This window comes from Chrysemys picta, chromosome 9 (genome assembly GCF_011386835.1).
Source record: "Chrysemys picta bellii isolate R12L10 chromosome 9, ASM1138683v2, whole genome shotgun sequence".
NCBI lineage: Eukaryota > Metazoa > Chordata > Testudines > Emydidae > Chrysemys > Chrysemys picta.
Genome location: NC_088799.1, coordinates 4369965 through 4391179, shown reverse-complemented (window position 1 = coordinate 4391179; position 21215 = coordinate 4369965). Strand labels below are relative to the sequence as shown.

Sequence of the window (21215 nt, the reverse complement as noted above, 5' to 3'; positions counted from 1 at the left end):
CTTTGTGGGCCAGAAAGTTCGACTGCCCTTGTGAGTGATCTTTCATGGAAGGTTTTGCCTTTCAGATGCTTCCCATATAATTTTATTTGAAGAGCGGGGTCATTATAACCACTGGGAGAAGAGAAGTGGGGATATCATGCGACTTAATGTCATACCGACAGTCAACAACCCGTCAAGCCCCCTGTTCCAGAGACGTGCTCTGGTTTGACTTACACGGAGCCGTGTGTTTATTTGCTGACATTTTTCCTGCTATTGCAGTTAATTCTTAGAAAAACAAGATGCAGGGAGAAGCATTCAGAAGACGCCACTACCCAGATGGGACATGCTGCAAAGTTAGATGAGTTGCAGAGACCTCATAACCTTGAGAAGTGGCCTTTTCTCTTTCGTATATTATCTAATGCTGCCTATGTATTCTGACCTTGTAAGAGCTGAAACATCCGTGGCATGACCCGGAGTGACAGTGACAACAGATTAAAAACAAATACATAGAAAGCTTTGGGAGCGTGGGCGTCATTGGAAGAACAGAAGGGTGGAAAATATTTCTGGGTTGGTATCATAGGAAGCAGCCAAAGCATCAACATGAAAGATGAGTAAAAGGAAGGCGGGGAGGACATCTAAATAACAGGAGCCCGGTGGCGGTGCATGTCTCCCCCCTGTGTTCTGCCTCTGTACGGAGCTCTGTAGCAGCTGTTCGAACTACAGTACATACTGTACATTCTCCTGCTCTGGAAGCACATGATGTAACCTGTCCCCTTGTACATTGTAGGAGGGGACGTCACACTAGGAAATAAATGTGGTGATGGCAGTTTTATGTTTCACTTTCAGGCCCATAACGTAACAGATATGTAATTATTGAGACACCCGTAAAGTCTTTGTTTTTCCATTCTTCTTTTAGGTAGGCATGGCATGCGTGCGCTGGTGTATCCGTTCAGGCTATCTACAGGATCTGCCTCTTTGTTTCCTTTTTGCCCAGTAACCTAAAATGCTTCGTGTGAAGATAACGCTCCTCTCGTCTGTGTGTGTATTGTATCAGTGACAGCCAGCTCTGTACCTAGATACAAGAGACTGTGTGTGCATGTGTGGGTGTGTACGTAGATATGTAACGTGAGTTGGCCCGTGTTAACAAATCCATGCACCTGAGTGGGAAATATTAGCCAGCGTCATAATTAGAATAGCTTTAAAGGGCCATCAACTGAAATCGAGCCCCTAATTCACGCTTTGTACAAAGGAGTTGCTGTATAAAATTTAAGAGCGATAGAAATGTTTCTCCAATTTATTTTTGAAATGGCCCAGTGAAAAGCCTCTGCTTTAAAATATCCCCCTACAATGTTTGAGATCCAGGGATCCTGGCATTAAGAATCTGAAAGTGAACGTGACATCACTGACTGCTATTTTCCAAGCTGAGGGAAATCCAAAAATGCAAACAACGGCCCTGATTCAGGAAAGTATCTATATTCAGGAAGAACTCTTAAGTCCTATTGAAGTCAGTCAGACTTAGGCCCATGATTTTAATTGTGTTCCTGACTTGGGGCCTTAGAGCATAAATAACACCAAGCAAACTGGATTTTAAAGTTTTTCGCTGCTAGTACTCAGAAGATCTTCAGCGCTGCCAGCTCTCCTGATTTTATCGCTAGTCTCACCATATTTGGGGGGTTTTCTTTAAGGCCTCAGCTCCTGGAGTCATGTGATCATTTAAATAAAAGCTGAGATCCTTAAATAAAGTAAGTTTCTAGCCCTTGTGATTGTGTAGAAAAGTGTGAAAACATGAATCGTAAAGGCTCCAAACCAGAATGCAAAGGAAAGAACCCTTCCTGTATTCATTTAAAAATGGCTTTATTATTAAGCTAGTCTCAGTAATTCTGGGGGCCGGGCTCATGATCTTTGAACCCTTGAGGTTGGCTGTCACAATAAGAGAGGTAAATACATTTATTTGGAATGTGTGATTTTAGTAGCGGAATGTGTCCCTATAGATAGAGAAAGCTGATCACATCTTATATTTATTTAAAGGGTGACAGAGCTCACGTTTTTGTGAGAGTTGCAGGGCATCAGTAACTTTTGCTGTGTGCTCCAGAGAACACAAATGTAAGTCATGCAGTCGATCTAGAACACAAATGTAAGTCATGCAGTCGATCTAGAACAGACAACATTGAACAGTTAAATTTTCAGGGTTTTTTTTTTTTTTTAATGCCAACAAAGGCTTCTTGCGAGATGAACCGCTGCTATAAAAAGCTAGATGATATTGGTTCTAGTAGAGAAGGTTAGTCCAGCCATTTAGGGCATTAGCTTTCGAAGCCAGCCTGCCTGCCATCCATTGCCCATTTTGGCTCGAGGCCCTTCAATATGAATAGACAGGGTGAGTGACAAAGGGCACGCACAGTCTGTTACGTAAAGCGAGAACACGCGCGTGCTGGATGACCATACCGATGTCTCGCCTGCTTTGCAGATGCCATTTAAAGAAAGACGTCCTCCCTGATCCGGAAAACATTTATCCCCTCTGACCCTGGAGGGCTTGCGGTGTTGGCTAATATCCAAGACTTTCTGCTTGGCTCGTGGCAATCAGGAGTGGATTTCAGTGAGCTCAAGGGCAAACTTCGAGATGTGAGTGGTCTGCAGCTCTACGCTGTGGTGAGGTTATATCCCTGCGTGGTTGGCACTTGCTGGAATGAAGGATGTGTTACTGTTGTGCATTACTGTGTGTGTCTGCTGGGCTGGTAAAATGGCCCGCCAAGCTCCCACCACCTGACCGGTGAGGCAGAGGCGGCTGTCGAGAATGAAGCCATTTGGTCCGCAGCACGGCACAAATTTTCCAGCTTCCGATCCCGTGTCGTTTTCCCCATCAGCCCCAACTCCTCAGGCAGCAGACTGGCACTGAAGTCTCTCCCAGGATAAAGGGGATGTGAATGGCATTAGATCCTTAACGAGGGTGATTTCTACTCATGGGCCGATGACCAAAGATGGGGCTGGGAAGGAATTGTCTTCTTTCACTCATGCCCTGGCATATCCGCAGGGGTCTTCTGAGCAGGTGTTGTTCTCCTCTGAAGCATAGAGCTGGGATTACTCATTAGTGCCAAGGAGGCAGTGTGACCTAGTGGTCAGAGCACTGCACTGGGACTCAGGAGACCTGGGTTCTAGTCCCAGTTGGCCTGCTGGGTAACCTTGAGCAAGTTGCTTCCCCCCTCTGTGCCTCAGTTTCCCCATCTCAAAATGGGGATAATGATACTGATCTCCTTTGTAAAGTGCTTTGAGATCTATAGACGAGTGTGGATGGTTGGAATTTGATTGTTGGAATTCAGTCCTTCCCACCGCTCTGTTATTTAAATAGCCCAGCTCCATCTTCTGCAATCTCCTCCTTCCCCAAACCCATTCAGTCTAGCTTTCAGTGGATAGGTTATATTACTGCTGCCCAGGTCCCAGTGGCTCCTTACAGCTGGTTATTAGGGGAGTTCAACAGGTGCCTTTCCTCCTCCTTCTCATAAACCGTTTCCTAAAACCCAAATGACACCTGCTTTGAACACTGCCCTTTGGTCAGGCGAGTAAGATGCAGGTTAAATAGTAACAGAAAAATGTAAGTTCAGTTTCAGTTCAGTTTCAGCCTAGAGTAAAAATCAGTGGTAGCTTCTGCTCAACACACTTATTTCTGAAGAGAGTCCCACAGGCCAGAGGTTCCCAAATTGTGGGCCGGGGCCCAAAGGTGGGCAGCGACACAGTCCTGGGTAGTCTGTCAGTGCAACTGCATTCTCCAGTCAAGCTCTTAGTAAATCTTTAACTCCACGTGACTGTGTAATCTAAGTAAAAGTTATAGAAATGTCATGTTTTGAGCTGTATATGTTGGACAGAGTATAGAAAAAACTTTATTTAAAAAAAACCACGTTGCAATAGGTCAGGTGTAATTCTCGCGAGTACAACGGTGTGTTTCACTGCAAGGTAACCTAGCAACGTACACGCAGCCCGCCGTTTACAACTGTAAAAACCAGCAAGCCATAGTTCAGTCTGACGTGGATCGATTTATTTTTTGAAAACGAGGCGGAGAAGATAACGAAAGTCCCAGGCCATCTACAACTACGCATACGGAGCCAGCCAAAGAAATAAAGTGGTAAGAAAATACGACAACGCAGACTTGAAATTTGGATTCTCCTTTACGGGATCAGATGAGTCCCCATTGCCTCAGTGTGTTATAATATAACTGTTGTTTTATATTTTTATTTACAATATTCGATTGTTTTCTAATTAGGATAGAGTAGGGTTGGATCTTACATCGCACAGAAATTCAGATTTTACTCTTAAAAAAAATGAAAACACAATATAGAGTTCAAAGTTGGACAACTGTTTCGTTTTAAAATCAACAAAAACCCACAGAGTTTTTAACAATTTTGTTAACATTGTTGTGTTGCTTATTTTTCCGTTTTATACATCGATACATTGTGTTTTCCCTCTTTGAACACCACAGTTGGCTCTTGACATTTTTTTTAAGAGCAGTTTTAGTAAAACTGTTTGGCCTCAAAGATCTTGAAGCATTTCTCTGAGTGCCTATTGCTTGGGATTTCTATTGTGACAGTTGTTTACATGAAAATGAGAGGGAAACCTGGAGATTGTTTGTTTACAATGTTATAGTTTATATGTCTGTAATCATTACAATGAATGTCCCTCAAGAAGTGTTAATAGTGGGCCACGGTCCCTGTGGCAGCTGCACAGGTGGGCCTCAGGGGAAAAAAGTTTGGGAATACCTGCCACAAGCAACAAACTGAGATGTTTTTGCTCCTGGGGACAGCGAAAAGATAAAGCTCAGCTGGTTAAAGCAAACTGCCAGGTGCATTGGGTTTCACTTCTAGGCTGCAGGTTCAAGTCCGGCCCAGGTCAATAGTGACCAAAAGTCAACGTCTTATAGATTTCAAGGGCTGATTGGACCATTGTGATCATCTTGCTGATCTGCATAACCCAGGCCAGAGAACTTTCCAGAATAATTCCTTTGGAACTAGAGCATATCTTAAAAAATTCCAGTCTTGAATAATGTGGGATTGGAAACAGAGGCACGAAGAAATGAAGTGACTTGCCGTGGGTCACAAAGCAGGTTGGTGGAAAAGCTGGGAACAGAGGGCAAATCTCCTGCCTCCCAGCCCAATGCCCTGCCCACTAGCCCGGGTGAGCTTTTGTGAAAAGACTTTGGGTTCTTTGTGGACAGGTGTTTACATCAAAACAAGCACTTTCTCGGGCTCCTTGTCTGACATATTCAGCCGAGAGGCAAAGGGCTGAATGGTCCCCGGAGACCAAACTATTGCCTGCTTTCTTCCAGAGGAGATGCCTCCTGCTTCTGTTTTGAGGCATGTTGGGTTGAGCATGTGCTGTGTGTATTCTGTCAATAACAGGGCTTCAGTCTTCAGGTGTGTCGTTGTGTCCCCTTCCCTGAGCTCTGAACCCCATGCACAGACAGGCAAACGCATGGTAAGGGCGACATCACTTTAAGACCCTTGCATTCCAGGTTCCCCCGGCAGGGCTGTGACAAACGATGAAAGGTGCACACACCCATATCTACCAGTCAGCAGCTTTTGTGCGACCTAGTGGGACATAACCCCCAGCCTTAATGGATAAGCCAGGCGGTGACTGTGGTCTAATGGTGGGGTGTGGAAAGCACTCAGTGACCCCCTTGTGATTACAAGGGGGACAGGGACAGTGTTCCGTAAGTCGAGCTAATTTCAGAACAGAAATTAAGGTTGTCTTGGTTTTTGTTTTTCCTCTTAAAGGGCTCGGGGTTAGAAAGTCTAAGAAGAATAGGAAAGTTGGGGGGCTGGAGGGTTGATTGAAGGAGAAGTTCCTTTTCAGTTTTAAACCTTCCCCTACTGCAACCTGATCCCAGACACACCAGCTGCCAAATGAAATGGGTGTGAGGATTAAAAAGAAGCGGTCCCTGCTCGAGCACGCTCAAAAATTAAAAGAAATTGGCCTCTGCCCTGCCAAGCTTCCAGCCTCTCCTTCAAATGACACAGCGGGCGGGGGGCAATAGCAGGGAGGGAAAGGCGAGGGTTACGCCAGGACAATCATGCTGGTGAGGCTGGTACATGCCTAGGAGCAAAGTGAACCTGACGAGTGCGGTTCCGCTGTCCAGCCTGAGCGAGGAACAAGCAAGCAAACCAATTGCACCAAGGGGGAGAATGCTTGAGCTTTTGACGCATTGCTTTGGCTTTGCTAACCTGCAGTGATGGTGCAGGAGCATTAAGAAATCCTTTTAAGACCTGAGCTTCATGTTTATAGTGTCACTGCAAAATAGATTCTTTGTACTGCCCGAGGCCCCGATCCTGCAGTTAGAGCCACACAGCTTGTACCCTGGGGCACAGCAGGGCCTGCACGTGGTCGCAGGGTTCCAGCTTGAAGGATTGGTACCGAAGTGTGATGCTGTCTCTATGCTCAGTGCTGTGAACTTGAGTTCTTTTATGGGTATCCAGTTAGTGCACTGGACTGGAAACCAGGAGTCGTGGCTTCTATTCCTAGCTCTGCCACTGATCTGCTGGGTGACCCTGGCCATGTCTCTGCTGCTGTCTGTACCCGTTTCCCTTCCCACATTTCATCTGTTTGGACTGTCATCCCGTTGAGGCAAGGTCTGTCTCTTGTACTGTGTGCTGGGAGGGATAGCTCAGTGGTTTGAGCATTGGCCTGCTAAACCCAGGGTTGTAAGTTCAATCCTTGAGGAGGCCATTTAGGGATCTGGGGCAAATATCTGTCTGGGGATTGGTCCTGCTTTGAGCACGGGGTGGGACCAGATGACCTCCTGAGGTCCCTTCTAACCCTGATATTCTATGATTCTATGTACAGTACTAGCACAATGAGCCTCCGATCTTGGCTGGGACCTTTGGGAGCTACCGTAATACACAGAGTAATAATTTGAGATCATCCTCTACGTGTGTTGGGTCAGTTGTGCCCGGTACAGGGAGTGGGAAGCCTCCCTGGCCAGGGGAGAGCTGGGCTGAGTACAATTGATCCTGTGCTCGGGGGTGGCGGGGAGCATTGGCTGTCTACGTAACCCTCTTAGGGGAGGGTGCAACTGTTCCAAACCCATTGTGTCAGGCGTTCTAGGGGTTGGGACCCCTCAGGGGTCGTTAGGTTATTACATGGGGGGTCGTGAGCTGTCAGCCTCCACCCCAAACCCCGCTTTGCCTCCAGCATTTATAATGGTGTTAATTATATTAGAAAGTGTTTTAAATTTATAAGGGGCGGGGGGTCACACTCAGAGGCTTGCTATGTGAAAGGGGTCACCAGTACAAAAGTTTGAGAACCGCCGCTCAAGAGAACCAGAGAGGGGGGTGAGGCGTGGCTGTAAGTGCAGGAGGCTGAGTGAGAAATCATACCACTCCGCTGTGAAAACCAGAGGATCCACCAGGAATATATTGATGCTCCTCAAATAACAGGGCGGAGGCTGGAATAGCTCCCAGGTTCCTTCTGCTGACAGAGGCAGCTCGATTGCCTTCAAAGGGAAAGAGACAACAGGGGGAAAAGAGCCAGGAGACTGTTTTATGACCCAGGATAAAGATCACGGTTCTGGGCTAAGTTTAGGAAGATTCTCTGACATGCAGGATTAATTAGTGAATGTTTGTTCAGCTGTTTGAAGTTGGGAAGCTCCATATAAGCACAAAGTATTGTTATTAAAACCCCAGCCTCTGTAATCATAGCAGCACGGGCATTGTGGAGGTGGATTCTTGGGGTCAGACGCTTAGCAGCCGAGTGGTAATGTGCACATGATCTAATTAAGGCCTGGTCTATACTTAAAAAATTAGGTTGACACGCTGCATAGGTCAAGGGTCTTCCCCCCCCCCCCCCCCCCCCACACAACTGACACGGCTATGCTGACCTAACCCCCAATGCAGGTTCAGCTACGTTGACAAACGAATGCCTCCGTTGAAGTAGCTAAATTAGTTCAGGGAGGTGATGGTCCTACACTAAAGGGAAAAACCCCTTTCGTCGGTGTAGGTTGTATCTACTGTATGGGGTTACATGGACATAGCTATGCTGGTATATCGTCTCCATAGTGTAGACACAGCCTAAGCGTGGTTCTGTCATTTGGGGGGAGGGATAGCTGAGTAGTTTGAGCATTGGCCTGCTAAACCCAGGGTTGTGAGTTCAATCCTTGAGGGCGGCCATTTAGGAATATGGGGCAAAAATCGGTTGGATGATTTAATTGGGGATTGGTCCTGCTTTGAGCAGGAGATTGGACTGGATGATCTCCTGAGGTCCCTTCCAACCTTGATATTTTATGTGTCTCCTTGAGTCCAAGATGATCGAGAAAGAAAGCATTTAGGGAGGGGCCTTCAACAAGGAACGTAGTCATTAGGTGCCCATTTGCCACTGATTCTCCATCACAGGTGGGTGCCTGAATCCCTTAGGCGGCTTTGAGAAGCCCAGCCTCGATTGCAATAGCCAAACAGCTGCTGTATGAGACCAACCAGGGGCCTCTACTATCAACAGGAGGTTTGCCACTGAGTTCAGTGGGAGCAGGGGCAGGCTGTGGACGGCTGTACGGGCTGGCATTTGAAAACCGGGCACGCAGGCATCTGGGGAGAAAGTGATGATGCAACTTGCAACGCCACCGAAATTCAGTGGACAAGATGGAGAGCTTTTGGGGTGGGGTGCTCATGTGTAAACCAGATTGAGCATACACTGACCTATTAGTTTTCCTCTAACAAAAGAGAGACTGTCCGTATAAGCTGAGTCTCTCTAACGCTCACAGTGCCACTCAGAGAGGCTTCTCTGAGTGGCACTGCTGATAAAATCCAAAGTGTGTTCCCCAGGCAGGCCTGGGATCAGGGAGTTTAGGGTTTCTCCCCTTATCTCATGTAGAAGCCTCATCCCTCCTCCTTAAGTGCTTTGAAAATCTGGCTTGTATTTCTTCTTTCTGAGTTTTTTGAGCAAATCTTTAGCTAAAGAGGGGCGGTGGCACCTGACTAGGGATGTGATAGCGGAAGGTGCTCCAGGCCTACAAGGAGCACGCTCAACGATCATTGGAGATAAGTACTGCCGCTAGATTAGGCAGAATCTGACTTGCCTGAGTGCCACGCTTGGCTTGAAGGAAGTTGTGACGGAGCAGGGAGCGGGGCGGATTCGACCTGGGAATGTTGCAGGGGAGTTACATTGGGGATGGGGGACTTTCCTTGAAGGAAGCTACCTGAGCTGTAACCTGAGCCAGGAGGGGGTTGGGAGAAGTGACACCTTCGGGCCAGGAGACTGAACAAAGGAGAGGCGGAGCAGAGGGGAGGGGGGGGAGAGCTGCTGGAGGAGTTTTTGTTTTCAGTTTGGGGCTGGGTGGTGCAACGCAGGGAACCCCAAGCTGGGGTCTAAGCTCCCTAAACCCCCCAGAAGGATTTGATTGAGGGGTTCTGGTTGTACCTACACGCTCTGCTTGGGACTGTGTTCCTGTCATCTAATAAACCTTCTGTGTTACGGGCTGGCTGAGAGTCACGGTGAATCTCAGGAAGAGGGATGTGGGGCCCTGACTCCCCTACACTCCGTGATCGAAGTAAATCCTAATGGGGCCAGTCAAGAGGACACTTAAAGATGCTGTGTGAGCAGGACCTGCAACCTGACACATTCTTTCTACCTCCGCTTAGCAGCGCGATGGGATTCAGCCCATGGAGACTGCAGTGCTCTCCCTTGAGCCAGCTGGAAGGATGGCTAGATCAAGATGGAGTGATGCATGCTGGGACCTGTCTGTAGGACGAGGGAAACTCTTGGGGCACACCTATTTGTCCCTTCAAGTCACGTAGAAACACACCTCCTTCCAGATCTCTGAGCCCAATCGACACCCACTTAACTGAGCAGAAATATTGTGCCTATGCAGGGATGTTATAGGTGGGGTGGAAGGGTGCAGTTGGAGATACTGGAAAGGAGTCGAGTAGATTCTTGAGTTGATCTGGACTGGAAAAAGGAGAGCGAGATCAAAGGAAGGCAGAACACAAGGACATGGTCAAACTGGCTCCTGTTCATCTTTGGAATATTGAATGAGTCACAAAGTTAACCTACAATGGAATCTGAAATGACATTAAAGTGGACGTTCAAATCAACTGCGCATAAAACCTCGATCGAATGTATTGCTGAAAAGGTGACTTCTGCGAAGCGTTTGGGAAGAAGGGGTACAACTGTCAAAATACTCCCGGCGGTGATTAGTGAATGCTGACAACGTGGAGACTGTTTCCTACAAAACAGTCAGATAGAAACAGGAGAATTTTCATGCCTTTTTACATTATCATTATTTACTGAAACGTGGCAGTTTTTGAAAACCCCAATAAATTAATCTTTTTGGTTTGTTTGGGTTTTTTTTTTTTGTTTTGTTTTTTTTTGTTTTTTTTTTTTTTTGGTCAAAACAACCAGGAAATTTTGAGCAACCAGAAAATTTCCCAGGGAAAAGTCAGTTTTTCATTGGAAAGGAGATTTGAAGCAAAGCTTTCAATAAAACGCAGCCCAGGGGTGGGCAAACGTTTTGGCCCGAGGGCCACATCTGGGTGAGGAAATTGCATGCGGGGCCATGGTGCCGTCCGCTTCCGGGAGCGCTGCGGGGCCTGTGGTGTGACGGGGCTGGCAATCCCATGGGCCGGATCCAAAGCCCTGATGGGCCGGATCTGGCCTGCGGGCCATAGTTTGCCCACTCCTGCTCTAGCCTCTTGCTGTAGATGGGTGCGCTGGGTAAGAGGTGGATTAGATTTGTGGGGAAGAGGGGGAAGTTCTTTTTAATGCTGGCAGATGCAGCCTAAAACGTGGTTATAGCTGTGAGATTATTTTGAATTTAATGCCTTTCGTCAGTTGCGCCTGTTGTCTGTGCTGTGTGTATTTTGAGAGCCTAACAGCTTCCCTGCCTCCACCAGATCTCTTTTCTACCCTCTGCTTCATAACCATCGAATTGTATTGAGTTGATGTGCTGTGGCCTCATAATGTCTAATGCTTTCCATCATTTCTTTTTACCTGCCAATGCAAGGCTCCTCTGCGCCATCCCTCCTGCTCCCTCACGACTTGGGATTCCAGATGTGTTCCTGAGATGCGGGGGTGGGGGTTGTAAGTTTTCGAGACAGCATATGCAAAATAAAAAGAATTAATTCTGTGTGACACTGAACTCTCCCCTGTGCTGACCGGGAATATTTCCTTTTTAGCAGCTCCGTCCTGTCTTTCCTAAAGAGCACCTCTTCTTGCCCTGCCTTTTTAGTTTTTTTAATACCTGTTCTTTGTGAAGGTAAATAATGAATAGGTGGCAAATGAGAAGTGGAATGTCAGAAGAGGAGCTGACCTACAAATCTGGTCTGTGTCTGACTCGCTGGTTACATTCTAGGAGCTCACTGGAGGTGATGGCTTCCAGTTGCAAGAAAGCATGTGCACTCTTTTGGATCAGTCTACCATAAGGATAAAGTTTCTGTGCAGGAGATGGCTTTCTCAGGGACGGGTGTGAGGCCATGGAAGTGTCTCCCCCAGGAACTAAGGACCATCACACACCTTCCACTCCAAGTGCAAGGTGTATTTCTCCACCCTGCCTCCTCTCCTCCAGAGTAGCACGTACAGTTTAAAAAAAAAAAAACTCTCAAAAATGAGTCCCTACCAAAACAAAGCACTGCTCTGCACGCCCAATTCTCCCTCTGGAGAGAGGATGAGAGAGCCTGAACCAATGGTAAGCTGGGCCCATTCCAACAAAATGTGTTTTAATACAGCCAAGCGCAAAGTGATGCATTGAGGAGCAAGCAATGCAGGCCAGACCGATAGAACGGGGGAAAGCATCTAGGGGTCAGGGTGGACAAGCAACTCAACATGAGCCCCCAGTGCCATGCTGTGGCCAAAAGGGCTAATGCAGTCCGTGGCTGTGTAAACGGGAGGAGGGGAGGGGATTTTACCTCTGTATAATGCATTGGTGAGATCGATACTGGAACACCGCGTCCAGTTCCGATGTCCCTATTTTAAAAAGGATGTTGGAAAATTGTTGAGGGTCCAGAAAAAAGCCATACAAATGATTCATGCCGAGACAAAATGCTTGACAGTGAGAGAATTAAAGAGTTAAATCTGTTAATTTACCAAAACACCAAAAACCAAACACACCCAAAGAGATTGAGAGATGCCTTGATGTGTGTAAGTACTTCCAGGGGTAGAAAGACCCAGGTTCTAAAGGACTTTAATCTAACGGAGAAATGCAGAATGAGAAGCAATGGCTGGAAGCTGAAGCCAGACATATTAGAAATCTCACATCATTTAAGTGAGGCTGATTTAAATATATGGAGATATACCCATCTCATAGAACTGGAAGGGACCCTGAAAGGTCATCAAGTCCAGCCCCCTGCTTTCACTAGCAGGACCAAGTACCCAGATCCCTAAGTGGCCCCCTCAAGGATTGAACTCACAACCCTAGGTTTAGCAGGCCAATGCTCAAACCACTGAGCTATCCCTCCCCCCTAACCATTGGAACAAGCTACCAAGAGATGTGGTGGATTCTCCATCTCTTGACTGGCTGCTTTTCTAGAAGAGATGCATTAGCCAGATGCAAGCTGATGGGCACAATCGAGAGGTAACTGGGTGAAAGTTAATGGGCTGTGATATACAGGAGGTCAGACTAGATGATCTGCTCATCTCTCCTAGCTTTAAACTCTACAGATCGGATCTATGAACCACATGTGACAGACATTAGTCACATCGCTCAATGCAGTGCTGGAAGATGCCTAGATACTCTGGTGATGATGGTGGTGAAAGAACCTCTAGAGAATAGACTGTGGTGTTTCATTTAAAAAGAAAAAGGGGGAGAGGGAGCTCTTCAGATAAGAATTATTGCCAAGATTTTCAAAAGTGCTTAGGGATTTTCAGAAAGTGCCGAGTACCGGCTTTTAAGATGTTTCAAGTCGGGCATCCAAGGAATTAGGCACCGAAAGTCAAAAGTTCCTTTTGAAAATTATGATCCTTATATTTTTAAAAATACTGACCCAAAGGTTTCTTAAATATATACATGCTCCGTATCTATGTTCCTAATAGAGCTGTAATTTGTTTAGTCAAAAAGAACTTGAAAAACTCTGCTATTCACTGTTGATGGTTTACTTTTTTGCTATTTTTTACCGTCACCATGGCCATGTAAGCAAGACGAGTCAGTTTCAGTCTTGGTCACAGTCACTTTGTGGTTCTCCTGTAGTACCCAAAGCTGTTGTGTGTTGTGCAATGTTAGATTCTCCCCCCCCTTTACACGTTATGTAGTACTTTGCCCTGCAGTTAGTGCCATGGAGTTCAGTAGGTATTTATGCTGCGTAAGGTATTACTAAAGCTGGCCTGTAATTTTGTTTTTTATGTTTAGAAGACTTCTATTTGCATTAGGCTTTGTGAATTCCTGGAGGCAGTTGAACATGTGCACCTTCTGTTGTTTCTTTCTAGAGACCTTGGCTATTAGTATAAATTTTACAGGGAAGGCAACCAGACACTGCGGCGATGGGTGGCCGTATAAAACCCTAAGATAGCCAGAGTGACTTAAGAAGCTTGCATATTTAATGAATACATGCCTGGTGCCCAAACCCAAAATATGGCTTGTAAACAGTATTGCCGGGTACGTTGTGCGTGAGCCTATGCTCCGGGGAAAGTCTAGCTAATTCAAGGACTGGCAGATTGATAATGATGCGTGTGATGCAGGGCTTTGCTGGTATTTAATTAGTTTTAATTAAAAAAAAAATCCATTCAATAATTGTGGTAAAAATGCATGCAATATTAAATCCTGCATGTCTGTAAGTTGCTATTCCTTTGGGCTTGTAGACGAATTACTCTCACTTCCTTTTATTCAGGGGCTGCCAAAGATTAGTTATATTCTGGGCCCTTTGCAAACCTCAATGGCCTTAAGTGGAAGAGCAGGAAACACCTTCCCAATGCCAGCTTTTCTGCATAAGCCCCCTCAGGAACCTCTGCCCGTCACAGACTTGGGAAGGAGGGACTGCGCTAGATAAAGAGTGGGGAGAGCTGAGTGGAGGCAAAAGAACACAAGGGATGCAGGGGGTGGGGCAGGGGGGGAATAAGGATGGAGAACAAGAACACGGGGCCATTTATTCTGTCGTACAATCAAGGACCATGATGAGCACAGAGAGTCTGATTGAAATCTCGTGATCTGCCCTCGATACTGAATGTATTGCAAAGTGAATCCCTCAATGTCTTTAACTGGACCGGATCCTGCCCTCTGAGTCAATGGGAGATGCATGCGCAGTTCGGCTCTAAAGGCAGAGATGAGACCGCTGGAGTTCCATTAACAAGAGTCAGAGTTTCTTCCCTAGAAGACACACTTCACTTTCCCAGGGTTTTTCCTTCTCCCTTTCAGCAGGGATTGAATGAAGGGAGACGACTCCTTCCTAAGACCCGTCCTCTGCCTCTCTCCTTCTCGCCGGCCGCATTAAACTGTGTGTGGGGATCCAGACCATGTTTGATTGGCTGGAGGTGGAGTGTGGGATCCAGATGATTTCTCTCCAGTGTGCAGTTGTGCTGATTCATTCCCACTTTCAAACTCCTCCTCCTGTGCTCCAGAGCGTGACCAGCGCTCCCCAGTGGGCCTGCAGAAGCAGAGAGGTCTTATTTCAAGACAGCAGCACAGGACAGGTCTGATCTTGGCAGAATTCAGTTTTCTTTTTTATAATTTCCACCAATAATATTGATGTTTAATTTTCAAAGTTATGGGAGGGTCAGACAATAATTATTTAATGACAATGGACTTTGAGATTGAAAAAGTTAAAGCTTTATAACCATATAGCACAAATTTTCAACATCGTAGGTCAAAATGTACAAAGTAAATATTCTTAAATCAAACTCTAATAAGTTCGCAAGCAGCATTTTTTGCCTATCTGTAATTTCGATTATCATTGAAGGAAAGATTTTTTTATGGATTTGTGTGTGTCGGTTGAAATTGACATTTACTGACATTTACCAATAAAAATCTAATCCTTCCAAGCCTATTTTTTTCTGTTTCATCTCCCCCCACCTCTGTTCAATCTTTCCATCGGTTCTTTCTTTGGTTGTAGCGAAGTTTTAGTTTGTTTAATTCGGAAGTGCCTGCTGCTGAGAGCTCCTGCTGGCTTTCAGTACTGGGAGAGACCAAGTGAGGAGTGGGAATGAAAGAAGCAAAGATGAACGGTTACACCTATTAGCTAGTGCTAATGGAGAGCGAGGCGTATCTGTTTACCATCCCAGAATGAAATGGTCTTTCAAAGCATGGGCATTAGCAGGGTGAGAATTTCACAATTTCCCTTCATCATTGAGGTTTTTCTCTACCCATTTTTGCTCCAATTTTTTTTTTTACTAGCCCTTGGTTTTGATACTGTAGAATCTGTTTAATTATGGACAACGTACTGAGTAGTCGTCCTTATCGGGAAGTGGAAGCCAGAGATGGTCTTGTAGTTGCGACGTGAACTCAGGAGATCTGGGTTCTGTTGTCAGCACGGCCATGGATTCCCTGGGTGACATTGGGTGAGTCACTCATAGCCCCACGTTCAGAAATGGCCACTGATTTTTTTTCTTTTTGGGTGCATGCATCCAATTTGTAATACCCTGGGCCTAATTTTCAAAGGGGTTGAGCATCCATAGCCAACATTGAGTTCAGCTGGATCTGGGCATGCTCAGCATTTCCAAAAGCCTGGCCTAAGTTGAGTGCCTAGAATCAGTGGCTACTTTTGAAAATGTTGCTTCTAAAAAAGGCTCTCTGTGCCTCAGTTTCCCCTTCTGTGAACTGGGGATGATAGCCACCTACCTCACTGGGTGTGGTGGGGATATATCAGTCATGCTTGCCAGATGTTCCGAAACTATGACAAAAAGGGTCATAGAAAGGCCTAGGAATGAGAGGCAGAAAACAGACCATGTAAATAAATAAATACACAAAAATAGCATGTCCAAAGTAAATGGAAAACATGAGACTAAAAATGAGGTCTCTGAATTTTGTCTTCAGTGGGTCTTTAGTTGTTTTGCATATTGCTCTCTGATTGCTGGAGCTCTTAATTCCAGCCCAACCTCCCCGCTGATGAAAGGTCACCTGCAGTAGCCCAGTGCGCCCCCATGTGGCAGGGGTTTTCTGACACTGTCCTAATCATGCAGCAGCCATTGCCATGTTTAATTGGATGTCCCCGGAGCAAGGTCATACTGATTAAGTGTGTCCCGACTAAGTGGGACATGCTGTAATGTAAAACTGGAATGGTTCCTAGAAAGCATTAAAATACAAAGAGCATTAACTAGAACTATAAACAGTGATGATTGCAAGTACTCAAAAGAGCGAGGACGGGGCCCTGGGAATCAGGACTCCTGGGTTCTATTCCTGATTCGACCATGGGTTCAATGGGGACTCCACATAAAATAAAATACTCTACTTCCAGGGGAGTGAGGCTTAAGGAATGAATATTTTGAGGTCCTTCGAGACATTGTGCTATACTAATGCTGAATAGTGTTAATAAATGAAACCAGAGCACTGTTTATTTTACTGATTTACCTAGAGGTTTCATCTCCTCCCCCTCCCTAAAACAGAGAGATGAAAAGCACCCCTCTAAGCTGCAAAATGTGCTTATTAGGTCACATGAATTCTCATAAGACTAAGGGACTGTCAGCCCTTTAATCCATACTGCCATGGAATAAAATTACCTACTGGCCTAAATAACTGCAAGTTTGTCCTTATCTCACCTTGCGTGGGCGCTCACAAACACACCCCCTCAGCTCTGCGCCAGAGACTTGATTAGTAAATCTTGGGAGATTGCAAGTCCTCATGTTGGTAATCACAGCCCCTAATTTGAATCTGTTTAAGTAATCTTCAAGAAACATTGTCGCTTTAAAAGGAACAGCAAACAAAACCTACTTCTGCCTACATTTTGCACCTACTGTAATAACCTCCCTGTATCTAGGGGAAACTTTGTGTGAGACAGAACAAGGAGTAATGGTCTCAAGTTGCAGTGGGGGAGGCTTAGGTTGGATATTAGGAAACACTATTTCACTAGGAGGGTGGTGAAGCACTGGAATGGGTTACCTAGGGAGGTGCTGGAATCTCCTTCCTTAGATGTTTTTAAGGTCCGGCTTGACAAAGCCCTGGCTGGGATGATTTAGTTGGGGTTGGTCCTGCTTTGAGCAGGGGGTTGGACTAGATGACCTCCTGAGGTCTCTTCCAATCCTAATATTCTGTGATTCTATGAGACAGCGTTGGATGTAGAGCCATTTGCACTATGTCAAAGTGGTCAGTTTCTTCTGTTTTTTCCCTGTGGGTCTTCGCAAAGCAACAGGGTAAGGAAAGCCACAGAAAACCATATTTTCCTATTTTTTTTTTTAAACCAGAAAAACTGGCAGGGGACTCGGGAACAAATGCAGGTACTGAAACTACACCTCTACCTCGAATTAACGCTCGGGAGCCAAAAAATCTTACCGTGTTATAGGTGAAACCGCGTTATATCGAACTTGCTTTGATCCACCAGAGTGCGCAGCCTCGCCCCCTCGGAGCGCTGCATTACCGCGTTATATGCGAATTCGTGTTATACCGGGTCGCGTTCTATCGGGGTAGAGGTGTACTTAAATTTTTGTAGCTGCTCTTTATTAATGATACTCCGAACTGGGCAATGCAAGTTATTTTTGTACATAAGTGTTGAAACAGAGGGTAAGAGATATGCAAGCCAAGGGAATGCAGCAGAGTTGAGGCAGTATAGATTAAGAGTTTAGTATACACACCGCTAGAGGAAGATCAATTATCTTTATCAGTTCATCCCTTCTGTCTTATATTTCCTCAAATAGTTCAGTTGTTAAACTGAATCTATTCCGTGACCTTGGACAAGTCACTTCCTCTCTCTCTGGCTCATTTTCCCCTCACAACCTTTGTCAGATCTTGTCTATTTAATTTGTAAGCTCCGAGGGGCAGGGACTTTTTCTTACTATGTATTTCTATAGTGCCCGGCACCATGGGGCCCTAGTCCCAACTGGGGTCTCTAGGCATTACCATAATATGAATAATAACTAGTACATGCAGGAACTCTTTCTGTTTCTCTTAATTCTTTTATTTGCTCCATGGGCATTTCTCTTGTTAGCAGCAAGGGATAAAATACATTTGAGTGCAGACACAATAATTATTTACGTCAGGTGGGCAGTGTTCCTGTAACTGTTACGTGGCACAAAGACAGAGGGGCTGCTAAAGCGTTTTTTTTTAAACTAGATTTTAAAAATAGCGTTAAAGGATCTAAAGCTTCGGAAAAGCTCAAGTTCAGGGACCGTTTCTGAACAACGCTCAGTGTCCCCAGAGCCGCGTGACAGAGTCCGACAGGTTTAGCCTCTTTGGGATATTAGCAGAGGTGGCCTTTGGAGAGGTACAAAATGGCAGTGAAATTCTCCGCCCTAGTTACCCAAAATCCCAGCCTGCGTATTGGTAAGTAAGGTTTGTGTTCAAACAGAGTAAACCAGGAGCCAGGTTAGTTTTTCACCAGTGCTGTAATACACCTTGTTAACAGGCTAAGGGTGCCGGTCTGTATTGTTGTTGGAGGGGAACAGGGTTACATGCCGCAGGGTTACTGGAGCAGGGAACAGTAGTACCCTGGTGTGTGTGTGTATGGCGCCTGTCAGGAATCAACCCCCATCTCCGGCACAGAGCTGGCTCTAGGGGCCATGGTGGACTAGGAGGAGTTTGCCTTCGGTAAGTGCAGATCTCCTTTTGCTCTGACCCTTCCAATGGCCTGATCCCAAACCCAGTGAGGGTTTTGGGCTTGACTTAGTGGGAGCAGGATATGGGCTCTGTAACTTTTCCTCCTCCAAGGTCCCTGTCGCTTCCTGACATTGCTCTGAGATCCATTGCCCTTGGCCACAGTTACGCTGTGCGGGAAGGTCCACAGCAGCTGGCCCAAAGATTCCAAGGATGTATCTGAGATCCAACAGTGCCCCCTGCCCTATGGCACAGAGCAGTAACAGGGCGACATCTTGGGCCGGGGACACTGAGCTGGAAAAGCGTAAGACTGGCCTGCCTGTGGGTGTTCACAGCACTCTCACCACCCAGGGGGACCTGGGTAGCTACTGCCGCTTCCCGTAGCAGGTGCTACGCCCACCTTCGTTAGCTGGTGGGAGCGGTTAGGTAGATGCCTGCATAGATTTCCTATTGTGATAATTTCGCTGGTCCGTGTCCAAAGTGGGGAGAGAGTAATTCCACAAGGTTGAGCAAGTAACTAGGAACCATTGAATGGTATTAACCCATTAAACGGCATCACTAGAGCAGCTGTTGCAAAGTTGATTTTTTTTTTTAAAGGGGATTCCCCCAAATACAGATCTGTTGGGGAATTCCATTTAGCTTCAAGACCCTCTCAGTGCGTAGCCGTGAGCCGTCACTCTGCTTTGTCACCTACAGCACTGCTTAGCGAAAGTTCCCTTCTGCTGGTGCGTTGAGGGAGGAAATGAATGCCGGGGGAGAGTCAATGCTTTTGAAAGGAGCAGTGTGAGATTCCTTTGAGTAAGTGTAAAGGCAGGAGGAGCAGGGAGACGGAGGGGGGCGGTCAGAAGTGCAAGCAGTTGGATTGCAAGGTCCGGCATTGCTGGAACGCCAGTCAAGGCTGAGAATCTGTAATCTAGAGCAGTTTGTACTCTGTCCTGGACTAGCAAAATAAGCATTAGGAGCAACATCTGGCCCATGCATTTTTCCATTAGAAAGCCAGTTCTTTGCAGGGGTTACTAGCTTGGCTGATTCAGGTCACATTGGGAACCAACATGTCCCCACGCAGGCAGGCAGTTCGGATGCTTGAATTGTTTGTGAATATATATAATATTATAATATAATATAACATATATCATAATAATTGATCGCACCAGGGTGAAAATCAGCAGAATGGGCAAACGAAGGAGAGCAGGTATCCTGCTGGAGGACCTTTTCCTGGCGTTTCTGCCAGGCAGGCTGCACAAAAGATTTGTTTGCAACAAACACGTTTGGTTGCAATCTGAGAGCTGAGGAAAGAAGCTGGAGGGGGCGGGTGGCGTCTATTGGCCTAGCCTCAGGTTTGAAATACCTGGTCAAGTAGGTTCAAGTCCCAGCAGAGTTGAGTCCAGCGCATTCCACCTGAGACCTTGGGGGCTGTATCTGGTCAGCATGGATTTTAAGCGGTACGTTGCTGTTGGCCAAGATTTCTCCTCTCCCTGCACCAGGCAGGGTGCTGTCCCTACACCAGAGGTGGCTGCATTGCCACGGAGTTATGTTATATCCATCACTTTGTGGTCCTTGGTTGTTGACAGTTCTGGGTCTCTGTGTGATTTTGCAAGCACTCAGCACCTTTGCAAACAGGCCCCCGATTCAGGAAGGCATCTCTGTTCAGGAAAGCACTTTAAGCATATGCTTAAATCCCATTGAAGTCCAAGAGACTTAAGCATGCAGGTAAGTGTTTTCCTGAGTGGGGGGTGGGGAGGTGGTGGATTTAGCAATGCATTTAAATACTTTCATGAATGGGGGCCCAGGTCACTTTTATTCCGGTGCCTCATTAGAGATCAAAGTGCCTACATTTTCAATGGGAATTGACTTAAATGAAACTGACATAGGGAGAAACTGATAACTGGTCAGGGAACAATGCTAGCAAAGCCTGCAGAACTTTCAGAAGGAAAAGATTTCAAATTTTGCCCTTAGTACTCTGCAACTTCTGTGTGTGTGTGTGTGTGTGGGGGGGGGGAATGGAATGAAAAGTTAAAATGCTCTGAGCAACAAAATCCCTTTGAAATGACTAAGGGAATTTGCACCATTCTTTTCAAAGGGAGCTCCCTGTAGCAAGAATAACCAGGTATATTTCACAGAAGGCTACATTGGAGTTAAAATGTAGTTCAGCTGGGCTGATCAAGAGTGACAGGCGATTGGAAATTTGAGTCGGGTAGTGTGCTGCTTTCGATTACTTTCGATAAATGTCATTTTTCCTTCTGAAAGTTCTTTTGTGATGAATAGGGCTCTTGCAGCATGAATTTGAATGGGACATTGTGTAGTGAGAATAATAAGCAGGTGCATTGTATAATATTAAGTGGAAAGCTACTGCCTAGACGGAAAAAGGAATGCGGTTATTGGTGCATCTCAAGTAATGTGAGCGTAGATCCCTGAGCAGTTTTCAGTTTCCCTGTATGAGTTTTATTTAAGTCAATTCCCATTGAAATGAGTGGGACCCTTTGCTTCTTAATTGGTTTCAATGAAACTTTGCACATTTATAACAATAGGCAGCACTAATGTATAGGTACTTCATAACAAGAGTAACACTTTGACTGGAAAGAACAGGATCGTTGTATGAATG

General features: G+C 46.0%; 1 protein-coding gene across 13 annotated transcripts in view; it reads left to right on the top strand.

Annotated features, from left to right (window-relative positions):
- LPP (LIM domain containing preferred translocation partner in lipoma) overlaps window positions 1-21215 on the top strand; it is a 438751-nt gene that overhangs the window by 53297 nt on the left and 364239 nt on the right. For 2 of the 13 annotated variants that reach the window (XM_065557541.1, XM_065557540.1), the window contains exon 3: window positions 2444-2598. The exons of 9 other annotated variants lie outside the window; for them this stretch is intronic. The gene's annotated coding sequence lies outside the window, so the exon portion shown is untranslated. Of the gene's footprint in view, window positions 1-2443; window positions 2599-3574; window positions 4094-21215 lie in introns of those variants that run through there. 2 more of the 13 variants (XM_065557550.1, XM_065557542.1) reach the window with 2 other exon arrangements.